The sequence below is a fragment of the Lathyrus oleraceus genome, chromosome 3 (genome assembly GCF_024323335.1).
Source record: "Lathyrus oleraceus cultivar Zhongwan6 chromosome 3, CAAS_Psat_ZW6_1.0, whole genome shotgun sequence".
Classification (NCBI taxonomy): Eukaryota; Viridiplantae; Streptophyta; class Magnoliopsida; order Fabales; family Fabaceae; genus Lathyrus; species Lathyrus oleraceus.
Window position 1 is genome coordinate 524,177,218 of NC_066581.1, and position 24,450 is coordinate 524,201,667.

The window sequence follows — 24,450 nt, forward strand, 5'->3', positions numbered from 1 at the left end:
TAGGCTACAATCAAGGTAACTAATACATTTTAATGGACCTAGTTTAATAAGCCCAAACAGAAAGATAATACTCAACATATATAATTTTTCTAAAAATGATAAAGTTGATATATATACTTTCCTTTTACACATTACTAGTGCGCATCAATGACACACAGTATATATAGGCAACAACGTACAATATATATAACCAACACGTTCATATTTGTTTCATTTGATACACATATTGGTTAATTTAAAATCATCATATATTAATTAATCATTAACAGAAACTCATAATACGGTCCTTACTATTATGGAATATCGGTTTTAATTGATAGCCTGTGTTATGCCTATGGTTGACTGTTTGATGACGATTCAAATGAGACTGAGTTTCATGATATGTGAGGCTCCCGACCAGTATGGTATCAGAGCCTCGTTAAGAAGAAGGGGTGCATATGGTGTGAATTTTAGTAAAGAAAGTAAGTAAGGGAGAAAACCACTTACACATGGAAACACCTGAACCAAACACTCAACCTATTACTACTACTTCTTCTTTATCGCTCCCTAAACTCTGTAAAAAGACAAATTCTCATAAAATAGAAAACCTTATTGAGTATTCTCATGTTCCAGAAGATGCTCAAATTTCCGAAACAACACCTCCTCTATTAAGCCCGTACAACATCTTCAAAAGACAAAGAAGTGTTACCATATCCATCCGAAATCTTATCTCTACGAACCGTCCTCATATGAAAGAATATGTCCAGTCGTCTAGACTAGACCAATGTAGCTTAAGAGCTACGAACCAGGAGTAGTACGTAGATTTGGAGATTCCCCAGTATCTCATAAATCACTGGAAGACTGAAGGATATACAGCCTTACACTTTGGGGTTGTCAGGCTCATTCTTTCCCTACACGGAAGGAAGAACCAACCTGTCTCACCCTGCTGTGATAGGAACTGTTCTCACCACGCTGCATGCAGGGAGTGTCGTCCTCACCATTTTTCCTAATTATAACGTGAGTCTCAGTGATAATAATTTATCCACGAGACTAAAAGTACAGGTTCAAATCACTGGAACTGACCAAGTACCAGAAGCTATGCCAGCTACTCTACATCATCAGATAATATACCGCTTGCAGAATCAATCGATAGATCTCCTTCTCTCAGGTTGCTCTTCTGATTCACTATTGGTTGTCACCAATAGAGAAGAAGACATACCCTCTATAGTCCAAATTCCGAGAAGAATTACAAGGGAAGTGTTAACTCATCTAATTCCCCTTGAATGGATAACCAATTACGAGAGACTTCATGTTGATAGAAGACCTATCAAATCCCAAGAGGCTACTTTCAGAAGATCTATTGATAAGACGGTTAAGAGGATTTTCAAAAAGCCAGACGAAGGGTCGACCTCAATGTCTCCAATCTTCCAGACAATGATGATCCAACCAGTTTTAAAAGAAGACTGGTGCCCTGTCCATGCTGTTACGACAAAAGGAAAACCCATTTACACTAATAAAATAGATGGCCACTTCATCTGGGATGTTGATCCTACAAGATGTGACCCAGATTGTGACTGCTGGATGCACGACAATGATATTGACCGAGATATCATTCTTCCAAAAATAACTAAAAAAGGGAGGTGTAAACCCTCTCCACCTCCTCAAAGAAGATTTGATCCAGACAATGGTCCATGGGTAGGAATCCATGGGAAAAAGAAACCCCTCTCTATCTATGAGGAAGGACTAAAAATCCTTAGGAAAGAAGGATTGTTACCACCTGATGATCCAACTCTTGTTACATGGTCACCAACAGACCATTGTAAGTCACTATATCCTCCAACTGTTGTCCAACCAATTCCTTGTTTTATGTACTCAGCTGCAACTCCAGAGTACGAGCGACAATTTCCTTCCCTGGAAAGGAAAATGGATTCAATCACAAGAAGAACATCTAAACCCTTCATTCATCCCAGTGAAGTCCAGCCCGATGGGAAACTTAAGCCTTTAACTCAAGCTGAAGAAGTGCTAAACTGGCAATCTGAAAACATGGTTTCTCAAAATGAGATTCTCCAAAGCCTTGACAAAAGGGTGGATAAGATTGCTGAGAAAATTGATGAGACAGATGACAATCTCAAGGTTTTATCCCAAAAAATGCAGAAGCATTGCAGAAGCTTAAAAGCCCAAGTATCTCAGCTGGATCGTGATTTGCGGCAGATGTTAGAAGAGAGAACTTTTGGCAAAACTTTTGACCAAAAGGAAAGAGAGATCAGAAATCTACAAGGCCAGGTAAAAGAGATAGATGATTTCTTAAGAGTCTCTCATGAAAGAAAGCCCAAGCCTGTTGAAAACTCTTTCTTTGACCCTCCTGCTTTTCCTACATATTTCAAACAACTAGAAAGGCCTTTTCCTTTCTACCCTACCTATGCTTCATCACCACCAGATCAGGTTAGATACATACCTACAGCTTATAGGCCAAAATCTACTAGAACTTCAACTCCCTCGACCTCCAAGACAAAAGGCAAAGCTTCCTGCCTAAGCGCCTCATCCTCAGACTCTCAGGATATCCCTGAAACACCTCCTCCGAAAATCCAAAAAGAAGAAGAAACTCCAGATAAAGGTTTCCAAGCCATGGCGATCACTAGAAAGTACGAATCTCCCCAGGAAAATCACCACCTTGCTGAAACATCGGCACACAAGGAAGATGAGTCCTCGACAGATAGTGACAATAACTCTGATCAGGAAACATCTATCGATGAAACACCAGGATCTGTTTCCTCAAAATCAGAATCTGAAGACAACTATATCCCAAGACTCTTCATGGCAAATATAAAAGAGGAAGATTCCTTTTTTGAAGAAGAGTCCCCTGAAGAAACTCTGATCCCTGAAAGGATTAAACCAAATGGCGGTCCCTGGTTCACCTTTGATGATATTCCACCCAGTTGCTGGAGAAAAAGACTACTTGAATTTGGAGCTTGGCTTGACACCCAGATGATGAAAACAAGTGCAAATAGCTATAAGATCATTGAAGAATTTTGCTGTAGGATGACAGGCACGATGAAAGAATGGTATCACAATCTTGGAACCTTCAAACAAGATGAGTTACACCATTTAGAAACTACAGCTAATATTCTTGGTGTGCTTCATCATGAATTTATTGGTGATATGGAGATGTTTGATAGGAAAAACAAACAAGAATTCTTTGAGATGAAGTGTTGTTCCCTCAAAACAAAGGATCTCGACAGACACCATCACAGGATGGTACAAAGATATTATGTCCTTAATGGATACAATGACCCTAGTCTCAAGAATACCTATGTCTCCTCTCTACCACAAGAACTCCAGCCAGAAATCCATAGGATGTTAGCCACAACTCAAAGAGATATCAAAACCATGAGTCTTGGACAAACTCACTAGGTGACAATAGAAGCACTTGAAAAGCTTTGCAGTTTTCATCACCAATTTTCAGAAGTTATAGAACAAAAGTCAAAATTCATCCACGCGTGTAGAAAACCCTACCTGGAGATTAAGTGTAAAGACAAAAGGTGTAGTTGTGCAACAAAAAAGAAACACCACCAACAAAAGTACACCAAATCTCATAGGGCCTTCAAGGGAAAGAAAAGGAAGAATATGAAGTTCTTCAGAAGAAAACCTTTCAGAGGAAAAGGAAAAATGAAAGATGCTTTATTTGTGGGAAGAAGGGACATTTCTCTAAAGAATGTCCTAATAATACTCATAAAGCCGTAAATCTGATCAACTCTCTTCAACCTTTAGAAGGAGACTTAGAATCGTTGTATTCTGAGCAAAGCTCTGCTGACGAAGAAACAATTTTTTCTCTCCAAGACTCTTCACCTGACGAAGCATCATCTTTGGAGTCGGAAGATGGCAGATATCTCCCTGTTTACTCCTTCAAAGAGATAGGAAGTTATCTTCCTACTCCACCTCTCCCTTGTGTTGAAGTTCATGTCCTCGCGACAAAATTTTCACATCCAAAGAAAGTTATAGCTTATATGGACACTGGGGCCCATATTACAATGATGAACCCTAGCATTCTCCCAGCAGAATCGTGGGTAACACATGCCGCATACTTTGTAGCAGCAGATGAGAAGGTTTTTAAGACAAATCTAATGACCAAGGAGAAAATAGGAATTAAATTCTTCCCATACTGCATCTTCTGGACCAGGGTCATTGGCAGTAATCTTCCAAACAAAGATATTGTAGTAGGAATGGGTGTTTATTCAGCAGCAAGCAGACTTCAAATCCTCCCCACAGGAATCAAGTTCAAAAGAGAATTCAAGCCTTATTCCGGAATATTGAAACTATATTCCTTGTCTAAGATCCCTGTTGGTTATGAAGAAATCAAGTCTAACCTACTCAAACTCTGCGCAAACAGCCATGAAGAATTCCGCCATCCGAAACCCCTATGGAAAAATAAGGACTTTTTTGTTCAACTTTCTTTTAAGCTAAATGAGGATATTAATTCAACCAAGGCCACTCATCCAGGAATGAGTCCATCAGATTATTCATTAGCTAGGGAGGAATGCCACCAGTTGCTCAAGCAAGGTCTGATAGAGCCTACCAAATCAGAATGGGCTTGTCAAGCATTTTATGTGGAGAAAAGATCTGAAAAGTTAAGAGGGAAAAAAAGGCTAGTAATTGATTACAAACCTCTAAATTATTTTCTCAAAGATGATAAATTTCCCATTCCAAAGGCCTCGTCCTTAAATGTTTTCATCAAAGATTCCCAGATCTATTCTAAGTTTGATCTTAAGTCAGGATTTTGGCAATTGGGTATCAACCCAGAAGATCGTTACAAAACAGCATTTTGCACTCCTAACGCCCAGTACCAATGGACTGTGTTACCATTTGGGCTTAAAGTTGCTCCGTCACTCTTTCAAAAGGCCATGACAAGAATTTTTGAACCCATTCTCAATAGTATCATCATCTATATTGATGATGTGCTATTGTTCTCAAAAGATGAAAAGTCCCATAAACAATTATTGGGTTGATTCCTTCAAATAGCCCAACAGCATGGAATAACGCTCTCTGAAAGGAAAAGTCAATTGGGCCAAACAGAGATTGATTTTTTAGGGATGCATTTCTCCCAAGGGAAATATCAACCTCAACCTCATATTGCCCAAGAACTGTTAAACTTTCCTGATGAAAATCTCACTGTCAAACAAATCCAACAATTTCTTGGTATAATTAATTATATCAGAGATTTCCTTCCAAGATTGGCGAAATACACAAGCCCTCTATCACAAATGTTAAAGAACCCCCCCCCCCACCATGGGGAACAATGCAAACTGAAGCAGTAAAATCCTTGAAGAAGATCGCACAGACTCCACCTGCCCTAAAAATCCCTGGAAATGGGAAAAGAATCCTGCAGACCGATGCCAGTGATCACTATTGGGGAGCAGTTTTAATAGAGGAACTTGAAGGGAAAAAATACTACTGTGGTCATGCCAGCGGCCAATTTAAAGAAGCTGAAAAACACTATCACACCACTTATAAAGAAGCTCTTGCCGTAAAAATGGAAATTCAAAAGTTTGACTTCCACCTAAGAGGCTACCAGTTTGAAGTACAGATGGATAATTCATCTTTTCCCAAGATCCTTGAATTCAAAAATAAGATGCCACCCAATCCTCAAACCCTTCGGCTCAAAGATTGGTTTTCCAGATATGATTTCTCGGTAAAACACATCAAAGGAACCCAAAATGTGATTCCGGATCTATTATCCCGACCTATGAAACCTGTCCAGATCATTACAGCCAAACACACTTTCCCTTTGATTCTTATGGTCAGACCACTACCAGTTCATGCATCCACAACCAGAAATCTTCCTCTAGGAATAACAGTCTCCTCTTCACCATCTCAGCTCAAACAGTATGCCAGGAACAATCTCTTTTATTACATGAAAAAAATCATAAGGAATAAACTCCCAGATCATACTCCTTATTTCCCTGACACACCTTTCCTCCTACCAATTTTAATAAACCCAAATGTCAAATTCACAAAAAACCATTTATGGTATATCTGGTGTGCCACAGTATTATATTTTATGCCTGTTCTTATTCCCATCGAAGCCATGTATCAACACCTGATGAATCCCGAAAATCACAAGTCCTTGATTTGGACTACTCTTGAATGGTATTCTCCATTACAATGGTGGAGGAATCAATTAAAACCAGTCATAGACGAGGTCAAAGAGAGAAGATTAGTCTTAGAAGCTATTAACAAGCTCAAGTCTGTTTTCTTTCTACACAGGCCTTATCAGACAGATCCCGAAACAAAGTTACTTAATTGCAAGAGTTATGTTCACTTATGGGAAACAATTGATGATTATCCTCCCAGTCTAAAAATCACAAGGGAATTAATGGAATATGTCAACTGCATCAATCTTTATGACCCACAGAACCTTGATGATAGTACAACTTGTATAAGTCATGGAAAATTCAGAAGACCAGAAGTTGGAGAAAGCTCAACTCAAGCCACACAACAGAATCCAGATTCTCCAATGGAAGTTGAATTCTCAGAAGGACAAGTGGAAGAAGCTAATAGAAAATTGATGGATCAGACTTACATGATGGATGACATCTGGCAACATGAGTCATCACGTTATGGAGATTTCTTTTCTGATGAAAACTTATCCGATCAGAACATGTCCCCATCTCATGAACCCATTTTCAAAGACTAGGTGACAAGTGTCCCTTATGGGCCATTAGCATGCTTGTGAATAGTATTTTCTCGTCTTTTTTTGTAAAAATAATTCCATTATGTATGCTTTAGAGATAAGGGTGTCGGACTTTTGGAAAAGGCATTTCTATAATGCCATGCTTGTAATAATATCGTTTTTGTCCTTTATGCTCCTCCTTGCCTATAAAAGGAGGGCTCTTGTAAACTATTATCATCAAGCAATCACAAATAAAAACTCTTTGTGTGTTTTCTATGAAAGAACAATAAAAACGTATCCGGATCCATGACGCCGATTCTTGTCCGATTCTCGATCCTGTTTGAATTGTTCTCTCCTCTCTTCCTTTTTCCTTATGTGTATCTTTGATGATGAAGATACTTTTGTGTATTTGTGAGAAAAATGAGAAGTATTGTTGTTTTTCTAAAGGTCCCTAGATTACAAGTATAAATATCAAATAATAGCAAAAAGATCAAAATATATTAACACGTAAAAGTACAAGAGTACAATATACAAATAAGGAACACACGAGAGGGTCAAAATAAGACCAAACCTGGTTAAAACAATATTCCATAGAGAAAAATAGGATACGAACAACAATAACACACTGATCAAAACAAGTGTACATTAGGTCGAAAGCAAACCAAGAGACAGCTGAAGGGAAGTAAACTTAATAACCTATACAAAAATAAAGGACGACATTTGGTCACACGACACAATCTAAAAAACAAAAGCATTATAGTGTAGCATGCCCCTAACTCAACAACAAAAAAGTAGATATTGAAGTATGAGAATGAGCCCACTTCCATGTTAAATCAATAACCGAGTTGTTTAAGTCATTAACCAACAGGTTTTCTAGACAAAAAATAGTGTTTGATTTGGATGAATAACTCAAATAGTTTGTGCTTGTTAAACTAGATAAATATAAATTGTTAGATCTGAAGTTCAATATTTGACAACAATATTTATTTATATTTTTTGTAGTGTATTAATGGAAACAAATTATTGATACTTATAAGTCAACAACTTAAAAATAAAGAAAGATAAACCATCATAGTGAAACTGTTAAAATCTGGCACTTTTAAAAAAAAATTAACATAAAGGTCATGAGATCGAGTCCCAACTCCAGCAAATTAGTGTTTTATTTAGAGAAGTATGTCTTTAGTCCCTCTAAATATTTTTTATTTTATTTTTAGTCCCTCAAAACCATTTTTTCACAGAATCATCATTTTAATATTTATCTTCCACACTTTTGGTCTCTCGTGTCAACGTCTGTTAATAGAAGTTAACGTGATACACTGTAGAATTATTTTGGTAATTAGGTGTGTCATACCCCAAAATTTTCCCTTCGCTTTATACCGTTCATCTGACTTTTGGTTTAAGATTCATTTGCATTCATTTCATGTTAAATGCATTCATACCATCTATTGTATCAACATCATCATAAATTCAAAGGTTTGAGATTGTTTATACCTAACAAGAGCTTGTGGTTTGCTCCAAGGATCAAGCCCTAGGGTTTGTGGTCTCGTAGTCAATGTGGGAAGTCTATCCTTGGACCAATGCTTGAAACCCTAGTTGTTGATTCACGTTATTAGTGGACCTCTTGATGTGGTTTTGTTTGCAAAGCCTCATTGTTTGGTTTATGATCTTTGTTTGCCTGATTTACATTTTGATTGTGGTTTGTGCTTGAAACCCTAATCAGGTATGCTTGACATTTATGGATTTGTTTGTCTATTGATCATTTGTGTGAAACCCTAGTTTAATTGAAGGGATTTGATTGGTCATTTTGATTCACATCATGCCATCTGCCATTAGAATCATTCATTAAATTCACCTGATGACCATGGTTTTATAGTTTTGTGATTCAAGTTTCAAATTTATTCATAGCTTTGTTAGTCAAGTTTATCATGTTCATTCATGGTCCATGGATGTTGGATTCATTGTTGATTTTATTCATGTTTTAGGGTGCATTTAAGATCATTGTTTCAAAGTAATTTCAAATGTGACTTTTGGAGGGAAAAGTGGAAATTGGAATTTAAAGCATGTTTCATTGATCTTGAGAACTTTTCTCATCCAAAAACTTTCATTTTATTCATACAAGATCAGGTTACAATGTCCATAGAAAGAATGCATATAAAATTACAAGAAAATTGGTTTTTGACCTATAGTTGACTTTAGTTAACTGTTGACTTTTTTTGCCAACCAGTTGACCAAAGTCAACTCATCAAATCCCTAAACCTAATTCCTAGTCTCAACTTTATTCTTCATGCTTTTATCCTCATTTTTAACTTAATGGCCAAATTTCTTCACTTGTAAGTAACTATTGTTTTCTTCATGTTTCATTCCAATAATCTTGATAGCATGATCCATATTCCAAGTCTTACACATCACTAAACCAGCCCTACATTCAATATATCACCTGTCATACCCTAATTTTCAACCCTAAGATGCCACCATCATTTGTATCATTTGAATGGAATCTAACATCTTTACATTACTAACTTATTTACAATACAAAAAGATTTTCTACTTTGTTTGTCTTAAGCTAGGGTTTTGCACCAAGAGCTTTCAAAGATTGATCAATCAAGACTTTGCATGAGTTTGAACATTTCAAACTCCTCATCTTAACCAAGTGATCAAGTGACTTCCATCTACAAGAATCAATTTCAATATCATTCCATCTCAAATTCATCAAGGCCAGAGTTCATCTAATACCCTTAACTAGGGTTTTGACCCAAAGTCAACTGGTTGACTTTTTAGCCAACGCATGATCCCAAAACATGAAGTATGGTTCAAAGGCTTCAAATACATAATAAGTGATCCATTCACATCATCCAATGTGCCTAAGAGATCTCATTCATTAAAGATTGCAAGAATTGGATTCATCTGATACAAAGTCAATTAAGGCAAAGTCAAAGTTTGACTTTTGATATTTTTGGTCAACCATGGACTTATCAACTCAAGGATCATGAAAATATGGTTGATGTATGAATTTGATCAAGAGAAAACAATAAATTGGAGGTTACTTGCAAAAAGGGCAAGATTTGGTTTTGTAAATTTTTCTAAGTTATGAAAAAAATACATGTTCAAGTACCCATCTTTCCAAGGCCATAACTTGTGATCCAAGCCCTCATTTTCTTTGCTCCAATGATTAGATTAAAGGTCTTATTCATAATTCAATTTTGTCCTTTATGATTGATTCCCAAAAAATGCAACGATTTCAAGTTATGAAGCCATGAATTTGGTACCATAAAATTGAAACACTTAGAAAACATTTCAACCAAATCTGCCTTCAAAAAGTGGCTTACTTGATCATAATTTTTCACCATGATCCACATTGATTCAAGGAAAACTCCAAACATTAAGGTTATATAGAATGGTCTTATCTTTCCAAAAAGTCCAATATCATAAAATTATCATATTTGAGCTAGGAGTTTCGAAGAGATGAAGTTGGCTCTCCAAATCTGAATTTTGGGTCATTTTCATGGCAAGTTCATCATGCAACCTTGAGCCAAAGCTACATAATATTAATTTGTAGGATATCTTGCTTCTAAATCACACCTTAATTATAATATTACACAAACCTTTGATGCATTACACAAGGGATTTAGCCATTGCCAAGTTTTTATGCCATATTTGGAAGGTTTTGCAAAAAGCTTCATATCCATTTTGATAAAGGCCAAAATTTCCAAACACTCTTGCATTGAGCTTTCAACTTGTTTCTTCTTATCACACTTAACCTTTAAACCAGAAAGAAACACCTCAAACCTCAAGAAAAGTACCTCTAAACTCCTCTTTTCACACCACCTTTTCATCATGATCCATTATGCATTTTTGTGCAAAATGAAACCAAATCACACAAAATAGCATTCCAATTGAATCAAAATTAATTTTTGTAAGTTACATGAACCATATGGAGCCTCTATAAATAGAGAGCCAAGACTCGCAACTCAATATACCAGAATTGGCACAAAAACTCTATTGTAGCAAATTCTCCAAACCTCAAACTTCCAAATTCCATTGAACTTGTGTTTTCTCCAAACCAACACTTCAAACAACTTCTAAACATCCATTAAAAGTCGTCTAAACACTTGAACAACTTCTGTAACAGGCCTACCATCACGTTCCAAATCATATTTTCATAGCTTGCAATTTTATTTGGAAAGGACTAACCAAGCACTCTCAGCTCAAGCCAGGCATTCAAACACCTTCCTTGAGGTGTAAGGAAGTTGTTCAGATCATAAAATCACATCTGGAACACCCATATTTCCAAACGCGATTTTCATTTTTGGGGTATGTATTCATCTCTGAAATTTATGATTTAAGTCACTATTTTGCATCATTCTTGTTACCATTTCACTTGCCAAGATGCGAGGAACAAAACCCATATGATCATTGGTCTTTATCGGTGATGTTTGGAATTTAATTTTAAATTCAATTTTTATGGTTCATATGTATTTTGTTTGATTTCTGGATATTTATGATAAATAAATGAAATTGGTTAATACCATTAGATTCCTTGCGAAATTCTAAGCAATTTTGATCTTTACAACTTTTGATGTCGTTAAGAATTTAGAGAGTTAGAATTTTGAGAAGTTGTGAAAATGGTGGAAATGATGGACTACGAGATGAATGAGGAATATGAAATTTGGAGCCATTTTTAAAATTTTAAAGTGACTTTACTATATATTTTAATTTATGTAATTTAATACATGAATTTCCATTACACCCCAATGGTAAAACACTGGTATGTTAAGTCTCTTGATGTGGGTTCAAACCTGACCAGTGTAATGTTTATTTTTTTCTCACTTGTTAAATGTTCATTTTTCTTCATAACTTCAAATATCCATAACTTCATGATCCCTTAACATTTTTGACCCATTCTTTTTTCCATGTGTTCATGAGAATGTCTATTTTATGATGACACCAAAAATCCCAAAAAATGTTATTTATTTCACCACTTTTGATTAGATGGAAAACATGTGTTGTAAGTGTTTTGTTTAAGGCTCCTAATTGATTCTTTTGGATTATATCTTGTTTGTTCTTGATGTTGAAAGCTTGTATGATTAAAGAACACTCTTTTAAATGTTGATTTTTATCCTCAACATGTTTGAACTTGATTATCTTCATACAATGTATCAATTGATTCACCTTGAGAACATGTTTGAATGAATGGTTGGGAGGTGATTAAGTTTTCCATTAAAGCTTGGTCTTATCATGAACTTTGATTCAAGTTTAATGTTTGACCTAAATTGATTCATGTTGTGTTTACCATGTACCACTGAATTCCTTTACCATATCAAATATGATTTTATCTCTACCGTCAATGTGTGTGTGTCTTGTGATGTTATATGAAACTTCGTCATGTGTTGTTTATGTTTATCTCAATACCTAAAACCCATGATAAATATTGTAATTCATACCTCACTCACCTTTTGATTGCCATTGTATTTAGCCATATTTTGTGCCTTAATGTTAATGTATGTTCAACTTTGTTATTGTTTATATCCAAGGGAAAGGAATCATGACTTTCTTGTCATTTTGCATTTGTGTGTTCATTTGCATTCTATACAACTTTGCTTCCCCTTAATTTAAAACTTATTAATACAATCTTAGGTTCCTCTCAATATAAACCTTAGGATTTTCTCTCTCTCTCTCTCTCTCTCTCTCTCTCTCTCTCTCTCTCTCTCTCTCCTTATTATAACCATTTTCATAATAAAGATTGACTTAGATCATTATTTTCCCTTTTATTTCTTTATTAAATGATTCAAAACACTTAATCATGTTCAAAGATCTTTTCATAAGACCTAAAAAATATAAACTAAAATTAAACGCTTTTGCCACTTTGGTTTTTCCATGTTTAAAACCTTTTCATAAAAGGATTAGACATGAGTCATGCCTAGTTGAGATTTAAATCTCCTACCCCATAACATTGTTGAGATTGATATTGATTCTTTTCCATTTGGAAGAGGTATGTGGCATACTTGTTGATTATATATCCAAGTGAGAGCCCTACTTTCAATTTGATGAAAAGATCTATCTTTCGCATATTTGTGGTGGTTTTAAAGTGAGTTTTCTCCTTAAGATGACAATTTGTATCTTTTGTATAAAATCAACTCTAACAAACCCCCTTCTTGCTTTTGAACCCGAACTACGAGGTTTTGATCCTTCACGAGTACGTAGGTATAAGACTCAATGTCTTTCTAAATCATCAAATAATAAAAAGATGTTCATTTTCTCATCTCCCTAATCAAATAGCAAACAATTTTAAATCAAACACATATATTTAAAAGGTTCCTGTAGAATACTACAAATGATTAAGGTGCTACCTTCCCTTTTCATAACACACCCCTGTACCTTAGAATCCCCCCCCCCCCCCCCCCTTTTTGCTTAGCTTAAGTTTAATCTTCTAGATTTACATATACATATTGAGTTATTTTTGAATATTTTCCTCTTCCCTTGGATAAATTAAAGTTCGGTGGTGATATTTTATTTCATGAGTCAAGTCTAACAAAGAGCATGGTCTCCGATTCTTCACTGCGACAAAAATGGAAACTTCACTGGGGATAAAAGTTAAGTGGGTGATACATAACTTGTTTATATGTGTTTATTATAATTTGTTGCTATGTTTTCTTGGGTTTCATTATGGAGATCTATAAGTGGTAAGGAAAGCCTAACCCGGATTAGAGAATATAAATAAGATAGGATGGTGGTATAATCAAAGTTACATGCCTGAAGTAATCCTAAGCATGATTAACATATGATATAACCCCGCTCAGTAGAGACCCCTTTGATGGTAATATTTGTTGTTACGAGTAATTCGTAGTGGCATTATTATCTTCGACCTGGGAGTCTAAGAAACTGAGGATCTTTAGAACCCTTTCAACCCATCTAAGCCTTTTTAGGATGTAGTGCGGAGATTATCCAGGTGTAAGATTTGAGGTAATTATTACGCGATGCTACACTCATACGAGTTTCTCTTGAGAATATTATTGGTCTGCGAGCAAGTCGTTAAACCGATAATATCCGAAAGATGGATCTATGACTCTGGGACCACTTTAGAACCTTATTCTACAGGTACAAAATAAACCCATTAGTTCATACATTATGGAATGGTTAGACCCTTAGCTCCATGCTTAATGTCAAAACCCTAAACCCGTATTTGTGAAACTGTTGCACCCCAAAATTTGCCCTCTATTTTTAACTCTAACCAATTTTTTGTTTCACATTCATTTGCATCATCTTCATAGCATAACATTTTTTTCTGTCTTAATATTAGCCGGAATAATTTCTCGGAATTTACAAACAGACTGGTCAAATTAACTTTTTAACTGTGCCTAAAAATTAGTCAACGAAAAAATGTCAAGTTTAAGTTTGCAAATGTCGGTAACATTAATCTGCGGTTCACGTGGTTTAATTTGACATGCTAAAAATATTTTTACGACTATTTTTGGTCATATGTTGATCAGTCTGAGCGGTTTAAACGGTCATAATTTTTATTTCAAAATCCGACCAAACGCTGTATTTTTCCGAGTCATTTATTTCGCGCTGATTATTTTGACGTGTTCATTTTATTTTTTCGAGCATTTTGGTGCCCGACTTTTATTTTTTGAGTCTATTTATTTTTATATTGGGTCTAGAATAAATAAATAGGTTAATTAGTTTTTATTTTAATTTTAACTATTTTAATTATTTAACTTTATTCAGTTTTTAATTTAATATTGGGTTTCAAAATAAACTTAGGCCCATTATCATTAACCTAATTTGTTCCTATATATATTTACTAGCATGACTGATAGAGAGAGGCCGAAAGACAGAACAAAAAAGAGAAACTGAGAGTGGCTGATCTATACTATCGTACACACAGTTTGGTAATAGTTTATATATGATATATACTTTATCTATTTTGTTGATATATTTGTTACTGTGTTTCAAATACATGTTCATATGTGTGACTGTGTTATGTATTCCAGATACATACGGTTTGGTTAAATATATATATATATTTCTATTTTATGTTATAATTTGATTATGTTTTCGGATCGGATCGTGTCAATACGCCGTTTTCACATATACGTGTATGAGACGTGACATTTGTGTTATCCGATCCAGTTGCGATGATCGCAATTTTGCGCTAGCAACGCCGTTGTTTTTTTTTAATTCATATTTTTTTTATATACATATATTTAGATCTGCACATTTTTTTCATAACTAACTACCCTGATTTTTCCTAAACCCTGACAATTTCGCCACAAACTCTAAATTTCAAACCTAAAACTTTAACCGTGTTGTTTCCTCTAAACCATAAACCTTTTCTTAAACCTTAACAAACCTTATTATTATTTCCTATTTTCGCTCATATTTATGTTATTCATACACTGTAACTGTTTCGCCCTTGTAATATTTTAAGTTTTAACTTGTAATATTTTCAGTTTTACTTTTCGCCATCTTTATTATGTAACTGCACCAAAGCGTTGTAATAATTAGGATTTTATTTTCTGCCATTTTATTTTTCTGCCATTTATTTTTCTGCCATTTAAATTCCTGCCATTGATCCTATATTAACTGCGTGGTTTAGTAATGTAGGGCGTGAAAACCTACTAAATTAATTATTTAATATTTTTCTATAACCTTTATATTTTTTTTGTAAATAAATAATAAATACTAACTATTTTAATAACTTTTTTTTATTATTACTTACTTATAATAATAAATCCTTATATATTTTGTAAATAAAATCTAATTGACCATTTTTCTAATTGAATAATAATAATAAACCTATTAATCTAATAATTTGATATTTTCTATAATCTTTATTTATTTTGTAAATAACTAACTTAATATTTTTCATATAACTTTTTTATTTTATAATTTGTAAATTAATGTATTTTAAATTCTTTTATTATTACTAATTTATTTTAAACTCATATTTTTCCAATAACTTCTAAAAAAATCTAACTTGTTTAACCTAAAATAATTTCTTTTAAAATTCTAACCTTTTTATTATCACTTTATTATTATTGTTATTTTATTATTGCTTTATTACCATTGTTTATTTATTATTTTATTATTATTTGCTTTTATCTATTCTATTTTTGCTTCATTATTTTCCTTATTTTAATTTTGTTTTATTTATAATATTAGGAACAAATGTATAGGTTGTAAATTTATTCTTTCTCGCCTGATTATTATGTATCTGTCCCATAGCCATGTAATAGTTTAGGAATTTATTTTTCTTGCTTTTATTTTTGTAAATATTTATTGCGTGGTTAGTAATTTAGGGAGTGCAAAAAACTAACTGTAAATAATTGAACTTAGAAAATTAAATTCAAGACAAATATCTGAAAAATAACACTCACACACGTAAGTCGATCTTTGATCGCCATCTGTACTTCCTAGGGTATTCCTCTTGGTTGCCTTCTTTAAATGGTCAAGTCCCTCGAAAATAGGGGTGTCTTAAGCAGAGTCCCTTCAAACAGAAAAATCATCAAGTCCCTATAAACTTAAAAGATCAAGTCCCTACGAGGTTGCCTACGATATAATGATCTTGTCCCTTCGGTAAATATGATGATAGTCCCTACGAGTTGCTAAAGACACCCCTTATGTTGCCTTCATTGACCATACGATGACCCTACGCCCGTCCCTTAAACACATCCAAGGTAATGACTACCTATTCCTTAATAATAGGGACAGTCTTACCATTGAAAGAATATACGAGAACAAGAAAGACTTAATCTAGGGTAGGTATCTCATAGTTACTTGCTCACACTTTTCAAAATTACTTTTACACCTCACAATTTCTAAACTAGGCTTTGTATACACCCATACGAGGGTCATTACAAAGTACTTAAAGAAATTTTTCTAATCACACACTACACTCTTGCAAACAAACAAAGTGAGCTAAGTAACTAAGAGCCCATGGATAACCATGGATATAAAGGGTGCTAATACCTTCCCTTTGTATAACCTACCCCCCGAACTCAAAATCTTTTTAAGGTCTTTCCTGTTCTTTTATGTCCTTTCCTTTTGGATAAAATAAAAGTCGGTGGCGACTCTTGCTATCCGCAACATTTAACTAAAGTCAGTTCTCCCACCGTGTTACAGAACTGGCGACTCTGCTGGGGATTTAATAAAAGAGGGATACCCTTAGGAATTAGATCACTTTAAAATTGTTTTCCTTGTTTGCTTTATACTTATCTGTTGGGTGCTCTTATGTGTGAAAGACCCTAACCCGGATCTAGTGTACCTTAGGTAAATGGCAATAGACCAAGGAAACTGTACGGCGTATATCGATATGGTTGATCTGGTGGCCATAGTTAGTGTGACTTCTTGGTTGGTGCTTATGTTCCTTAAGCAAGTTGAGGATAATATGAGGCTGCCATATGTTGTCAATACACTAACTGACTTTTAGAACCCTAGTCATCCCATCTTGGCCTTTAGAAAGTAGTGAGATAACCGGCTTTGGTGAAGACTGAAGTTGGTTGATACTCGATACTACACTCATTGAGATCCTAAACTTGGAGGGTTTTGGTTGGCAAGTAAGTTGCCTACTGAACAACCACCCTTGTGAAGGATCAATGATTTTGAGATCCCTTAGAACCTGGTTACTTTTGTAGGACAGGATGAATCAACTAAACTTCAGGGGAGGGTACTTACCTTTAAACCTCATGCAAGCCTTCAAACCTAGGGCTATTGTGTGACTTGTTTGTGTGTGCCACATGTTTGTGATTGAGCATAACATCATAGCATCATCATGCATCATAAGCATAGCATTTTCACTAACCATTTCAAGGACCAAAGGATTTATCTTTGTTCTTTGTTGCAGGTCATGGCTTCTGCTCGTAGGAATACTATCTGGATCAACTTTGTAGGAATACCTCCTAAGCTTAAGGAATTGGTCTCTCAAGTTTCTGAAAACTCCCAGTTCATCAAGAGGCATGGTCACCTACTGGATCTAGTCACTTCAAGGTTGATGAGTGTCCTGTTTCAGTTCTTTGACCCTAAACATCATTGCTTCACATTTCCCGACTATCAGCTGGTTCCTACAATGGAAGAGTTCTCCAAGCTTCTGGGTATACCTATTCTTGATCAGAAACCCTTCACAGGCTTGGAAAAAGAGCCTAAACCTGAAGTCATTGCTGCAGCCTTACATTTAAAGAAATCAGACATTGTCCTAGAAACAAGGAGTGGAGTTAAGGGTATTCTTGTTAAGGTATTGATGGAGAAAGCTCAAGTATTCCTGAAGGCTATGAGTTATGATGCTTTTGAGGAGATCTTAGCCCTATTGATTTATGGCTTAGTACTGTTCCCCAATCCAGACCAGTTCATAGACGTACACGCCATCAACATATTTCTGACTCGCAATCCAGTGCCTACATTACTTGGAGACATCTTACACTCTCTTCATACACGTACTACGAAGGCACGAGGAACTCTGATGTGTTGCATACCTCTATTATCTAGGTGGTTTATTTCTCACCTTCCTCGATCAGTGATGAAGAATGAACAAGGGTTCAGGTGGTCCAAGAGGATTATGTCACTTTCTCATTCAGATATTCATTGGTGCTCTAGACCTATGGAGAATGTTACCATCATTGACCGTTGTGGGGAGTTCCCTAATGTGCCACTCCTTGGCATAAGAGGGGGAATTACCTATAACCCTTCTTTAGCTCTACGTCAGTTTGGTTACGCTCGGACTGATGGTCCTCATGACATGCTTATTCAGGGTATTGTGTTCGACTACGACAACGATCTTCAAGGTTACCGTCAAAGGTTCATACGAGCATGGGGTAAAGTGAACAAGGTTGATAGCAAGACTCTGGAACCCAAGTACACTATTCCTATGGAACCATATCTCAGATGGGTACGATCTCGTGCTCAGACTCTTATGATGCCATATCCTGCTATCCTGCCAGTTACCATGGAGCCTGTTGCTGAAGGAGATACTTCTTACATCATTCTTCATCCAGACATGCCCACTGACATGGAAGAGTTACAGAGGTCCTGGATCCAGTTGAAGGAGCAAAGAGATACTTTTGAGACTCATTACAAGGCAAGTCAGGAAAGAATCCTGGAGCTAACAAAACAACTTCACGAGGAGCGGAATCTCAACTCATACCTCAACACAAAGAGGAAACGTCCATGGGAGACTTAAAACCCCATTTTTTGTATTCATTTCATTTTTATTGTAAGCCCAAGGGGCAAACAAGTTTATTACTAATAAAAGTTTACTTTTTGGTGGTTTAAACAAATTTAAATCCTACGGTCCTTGAAAATATTGCATAAGCATCTACATACCATATTATTGCATCACAGGTTTCTTATGAACAGGTATCTTATCTTCTCGCTGTTTATTTCAGCAGAAATGGCTCTTGAACAGACTGTTAAAGATCTCCAGGCTCAGAATGCCCAATTCCAAGAGTTGATTCTGAACTTGTCCAAGGGGCAAGATGAGTTGAAGACATTGCTGGCTAAGAAGAAGAAGAAGACTAGAAGATCAGGAGGCCTTATCAATTTGGGAAGAAGATTCAGAGGCCCTATCAAGACAAAGGAACAGGTTGATGATTATGAGTCTGAAAATCCTGAGAAAGAGGGAGGTAGTCTCCATGATACTGTGGGAGATTCTGATTCTGAAGCAAATTATTATCATGATCCTAATGAAGATAAGTACAAGATGCTGGTGGATAGAATGAATGCTATGGAGTTACAAAAATCTTCTGGGCTGGATTTTGAAGATCTGAGTTTAATATCTGGAGTGGTTATACCTATTGGTTTCAAGGTTCCTGCTTTTGTGGTGTATGATGGTGTCTCATGTCCCAAGCTGCATTTAAGATCCTATGTCTGGAGGATTCAACCACATACTGCTGATAAGAAGTTATGGATTCATTTCTTCCAAGAGAGCTTGTCTGGAGCTCAATTGGAATGGTACTATCAATTGGAGAGTGTCAATATCCGTGATTGGAATGATCTTGCCGAGGCCTTCTACAGGCAATACCAATACAATGCTGATTTAGCACCTACTCGCATGCAGCTACAAAGCATGTCAATGGGTGCTAAGGAGAATTTCAAGGAGTATGCCCAGAAATGGAGAGACCTGGCTGGCAGAGTTCAACCTCCTCTGACTGACAGGGAGCTAGTGGATATGTTTATGAGTACGCTGAATAGTCCTTTCTATAGTCACCTCATTGGAAGCTCATCATCTGGTTTCACTGAGCTGATAATGACTGGAGAGCGTGTGGAAAGTGGCATAAGAAGTGGTAAGATACAGGTGGGTGCCTCTTCATCAAGCACTGCAAAGAAGCCCCCTAGTGGAAAGAAGGAGTCTAATGCTGTGTATGGTCAACCTGGTCGTAACAGAAGTCACCAATCCGTAGGAGCAGTTCACATTTCTAATCCTACTCCTGCAACACCAGAGCTACCACAGAGTAATCAACAGAAGCCTAGAAGACAATTCACCAAGATCAACATGTCACTGGCCCAAGCCTTGCAACACATGTTGAAAGGGGAACTCATTATTTTGAAGGACCCTCCTCAGAATCCTAATACTTCCTCTCCTCGGTACAATCCTAATGCACGATGTGCCTATCATTCTAATTGTCCGGGACATGACACCAACAATTGCTGGGTGCTGAAAAATAAGATTCAAGATATGATTGAAGCTGGGGAGATTGAATTTGACCCTCTTGGGACTCCAAATGTGATTACTGCTCCCATGCCCAATCATGAGAAGACTGTTAATGCTGTTGATGAAGTTTCATATGTTTCCTCAGTAGCAGATGTGACTACTCCCTTATCTATTATCAAGAAGAAGCTGGTGCAGGCTGGATTCTTTCCAGGTTGCAACGAAGACTGTTTTTATTGTGCCTACAAACCTGATAGCTGCTGGAAGTTGAAAGATGGTATTCAACGCTTCATGGACAATTACACTATATTGTTTGAGAGAACTCCTTATGTGGAAAGTATGAGTGAACACCTAACTCGAGGTAAGAAGTTTGAAGATGTGGATATGGTTGATAAAGTGCCAGTGAAGATTACCTCCAAAGGCCCTGTCAAGATCACTTCCAAGGGTCCTTTCAAAATTACTGCTGAAGGCCTGGTGAAGACTGTTGCTGAAGTTAGAGTGCCTCCCATGATTTTAACCACTCCTGGCCCTATTCCTTATACTTCGGATAAAGCTATACCCTGGAATTACGGTTCTGATGTTTATATCCATGGTGTTAAGCAGGAACCTTTGACTGATACACCTGTTACTGATGATAACCTTGATGTTGATAATATTGCTGGATCTAGTAAGATCACCAGAAGTGGAAGAATTTTCTCTCCTCCAGCTACCTCAAAAAATACAGTTCTTCCAACTACTACCTCCACTTCTGAGCCAAGTACTGATGCTCGAGGCAAAGGTCCTGTGGTTGAACCTGTGCAAGCTGAAGCACCGACTGCTGAAAATCTCTCTAAACAGATGGAAGAAGTGCTGAAGATCATTCGTAAGAGTGATTATGATATTGTTGACCAGTTGGGGCATACTCCCTCCAAAATTTCCATGTTGTCTTTGTTGCTGTGTTCTGAGGCTCATGCTAAAGCCTTAATCAAATTCTTAAGGACTGCTCATGTACCAAATGAAATTTCTGCGGATCAATTTGAAAATTGTGTTGCACATCTGACTTATGATAATGGGTTAGGTTTTTCTGATGCTGACTTGACTCCTGCCAAAAGAAACCATAACAGAGCTTTACATATCTCCATTGAATGTAGGGGCACTACCTTGACTCATGTGTTGATAGACAATGGCTCTTCATTGAATGTACTTCCCAAAGAGGTTCTGAACAAGCTCAGTCCTGAAGATGCTGTGTTAAGACCAAGTAATATAGTGGTGAGAGCCTTTGATGGTTCAAGAAGAGTGGTGCATGGAGAAATAGATCTCCCGATCAAAGTAGGCTCTCAAGTCTTCGATTCTACCTTCTATGTAATGGATATTCATCTTGCGTACTCTTGTTTGCTTGGGCGCCCCTGGATCCACGGGGCAGGTGCTGTGACCTCCACTCTACATCAGAAGCTGAGATATCCAGTGAAGGGAAAGATCGTAACTGTTTATGGAGAGGAAGAATATATGGTCAGTCATGTGAATACATTTAAGTATGTTGAAGTGGAAGGTGAATATGTTGAGACTCCTTGCCAGACATTTGAAGTAGTTCCTTGGGTCGTTCCCGCTACTGAAGCTCCTCCTGTGGTTAAAAGAGTTCCTGTGGTTACCAGAGTACCTCCTACAATGGCTTCCCTCAAAGATGCTAGAGCTGTGGTTGAAGAAGGTGGTTGTACTATTTGGGGTCAGCTTCCCGACATTCCTTACAAGTCTGACAAGTTTGGTTTGGGTTTCACTGCAGAGTCCCAGAAGGCTGTTCGTCGTGCTCGTGCTGTTCGTATCACCAATCAAGGGAACATGAAAGATCAAATCAATGCTGTGGGTGACTATAATGAAGACTACAATCTGGATAACTGGATTTTTCCTACTGTGGGTGATGGGCTCAACAATTGGAAGACTGAAGACGTTATTCCTATCTCCTTTAGTCAGGAGTAAATACTATTACTGCGTTGTTATTTTTAAGCCTTGTGCCTTACCCGGGGCACAATGGTATGCTTGTTTCGGGATGTCATTTCATTTGCATACTTCATTCAATAAAAATCAATGGACGTTTCGTTTTCGTAAATATTGGGCTCTTTGTTTTTCTTTTATTTTATTTTCATCAGCTATGTGTTCTTACACACACCCACATCACTAAAATGCAGATCCTCATCCACCCTGGATCCTGTTGATAACAGTTCTACTATTGCCAATTATAATTTCGAGAATCCGATCTATCAAGCTGAAGATGGAAAGGATGAAGATTGTGAAGTACCTGTAGAGCTTGCTAGGTTATTACAACAAGAAGAGAAAGTTACACAACCGCATGAGGAATCAATTGAGGTTGTAAATCTGGGTACTGAAGTAGACAAGAAAGAAGTCAAAATAGGAGAAGGCTTGGAAAACAGTGTCAAAGAAAGATTGAGTCGGATGTTACGTGACTATGTAGAGGTTTTCGCTGGAAAAATCAAGAGATGATATGGAATGATGAATGTCAAGAAGCTTTTGACAAAATCAAGAAGTATCTCCAAGAACCTATAAATCTGATGCCACCAGTTGAAGGAAGACCTCTAATCATGTATTTGACCGTGTTAGAAAATTCAATAGGGTGTGTGTTGGGGCAACATGACGAGTCTGGTCGAAAAGAGCATGCAATATACTACCTTAGCAAAAGGTACCGACTGTGAAACAAGATACTCCCAGCTCGAGAAAGCTTGTTATGCTTTGGCTTAGGCTACTCGCCGACTAAGACAGTATATGTTGAATCATACCACTTTATTGATTTCTAAGATGGATCTTATCAAATATACATCTGAGAAACCTGCTCTCTCCGGAAGAACAACAAGATGATTGCTGAACTCTGCACGCAGTTCAAAATAAAACACCATAACTCTTCTCCGTACCGGCCAAAGATGAATGGCGCCGTGGAGGCTGCTAATAAGAATATTAAGAAGATTCTACAGAAGATGACTGTTACTTACAAGGATTGGCACGAGATGTTACCATTTGCTCTTCATGGTTATCGTACTACAATACGTACTTCAACAGGGGCAACCCCATTCTCCTTAGTCTATGGTATGGAAGCAGTTCTGCCCATTGAAGTTCAGATCCCTTCCTTAAGAATCATGAAGGATGCAGACTTGGATGAAGATGAGTGGATTCAGACTCGACTCGACCAGATAAATTTGATTGATGAGAAGAGGTTGGCAGCTGTTTGTCATGGTCAGATGTACCAGAAACGGATGATCAAAGCTTTCAATAAGAAGGTTAAGCCAAAGGTATATCAGGCTGGTGACTTGGTAATCAAGCGTATCATACTACCACAGCGTGATCCTAGGGGCAAGTGGACTCCTACATATGAAGGACCATTTGTGGTCAAAAGAGTATTCTCAGGAGGTGCCATGATGCTTACTATTATGGATGGTGAAGACTTTCCACAGCCTGTAAACGCAGACATAGTTAAAAAAATACTACGCATAAAAAGAGACCCGCTAGGTTGACTGGCCTAGGCAAAAATAAGGGCATCCCGGCAAACCAAAAGGGTTCGGGCAAAAATTAGGGATATATATAAAAAAAATGTACACCCGGCAAGTCGAAAACCTGAAAAGGCGGCTTGGGCAAAAAAGGGTATCCCGGTGGATTGAAAACCTGAAAGGGCAATCCAGGCAAAAGTTAGGGATTAAAGCGTATGACTATGTCTCGTTTGGATCACTCATGTAACTTCAACTGATGGTGCTACCTAAATCAAGTTCAAACAGATAAAGATCAATCCAATCGTTTCTGTCTCAACAGCAGAAGATGAGATATTTGAAGATAATGGCAATAGTAGAATTGAAACTCAATAGGATCATTTTTCACATAGCTGTTTTCTTTGTTTTATAAAAAATTACGACGAATTCCTCTTACTAGGATTTCTGTCTCCTTGTACAAACTTGCCTATATATAGGTCACTTTGTGATATAAATAAAATTTCATCTTTGAATCCAGATTTACTTTTACTCTATTTACATAAGCGAAAACGTCCATTGGTTGTGTTTGAATGTATGTATGCTTTTGAATACGATTGATGTCTACCAGAAATGCATAAAATGCAGTAATAGTATTTACTAAGGACGAACGAGGGTAGTAGTTCAACGAAGCTTCGCCGGTTCATCCCCACTACAAATCC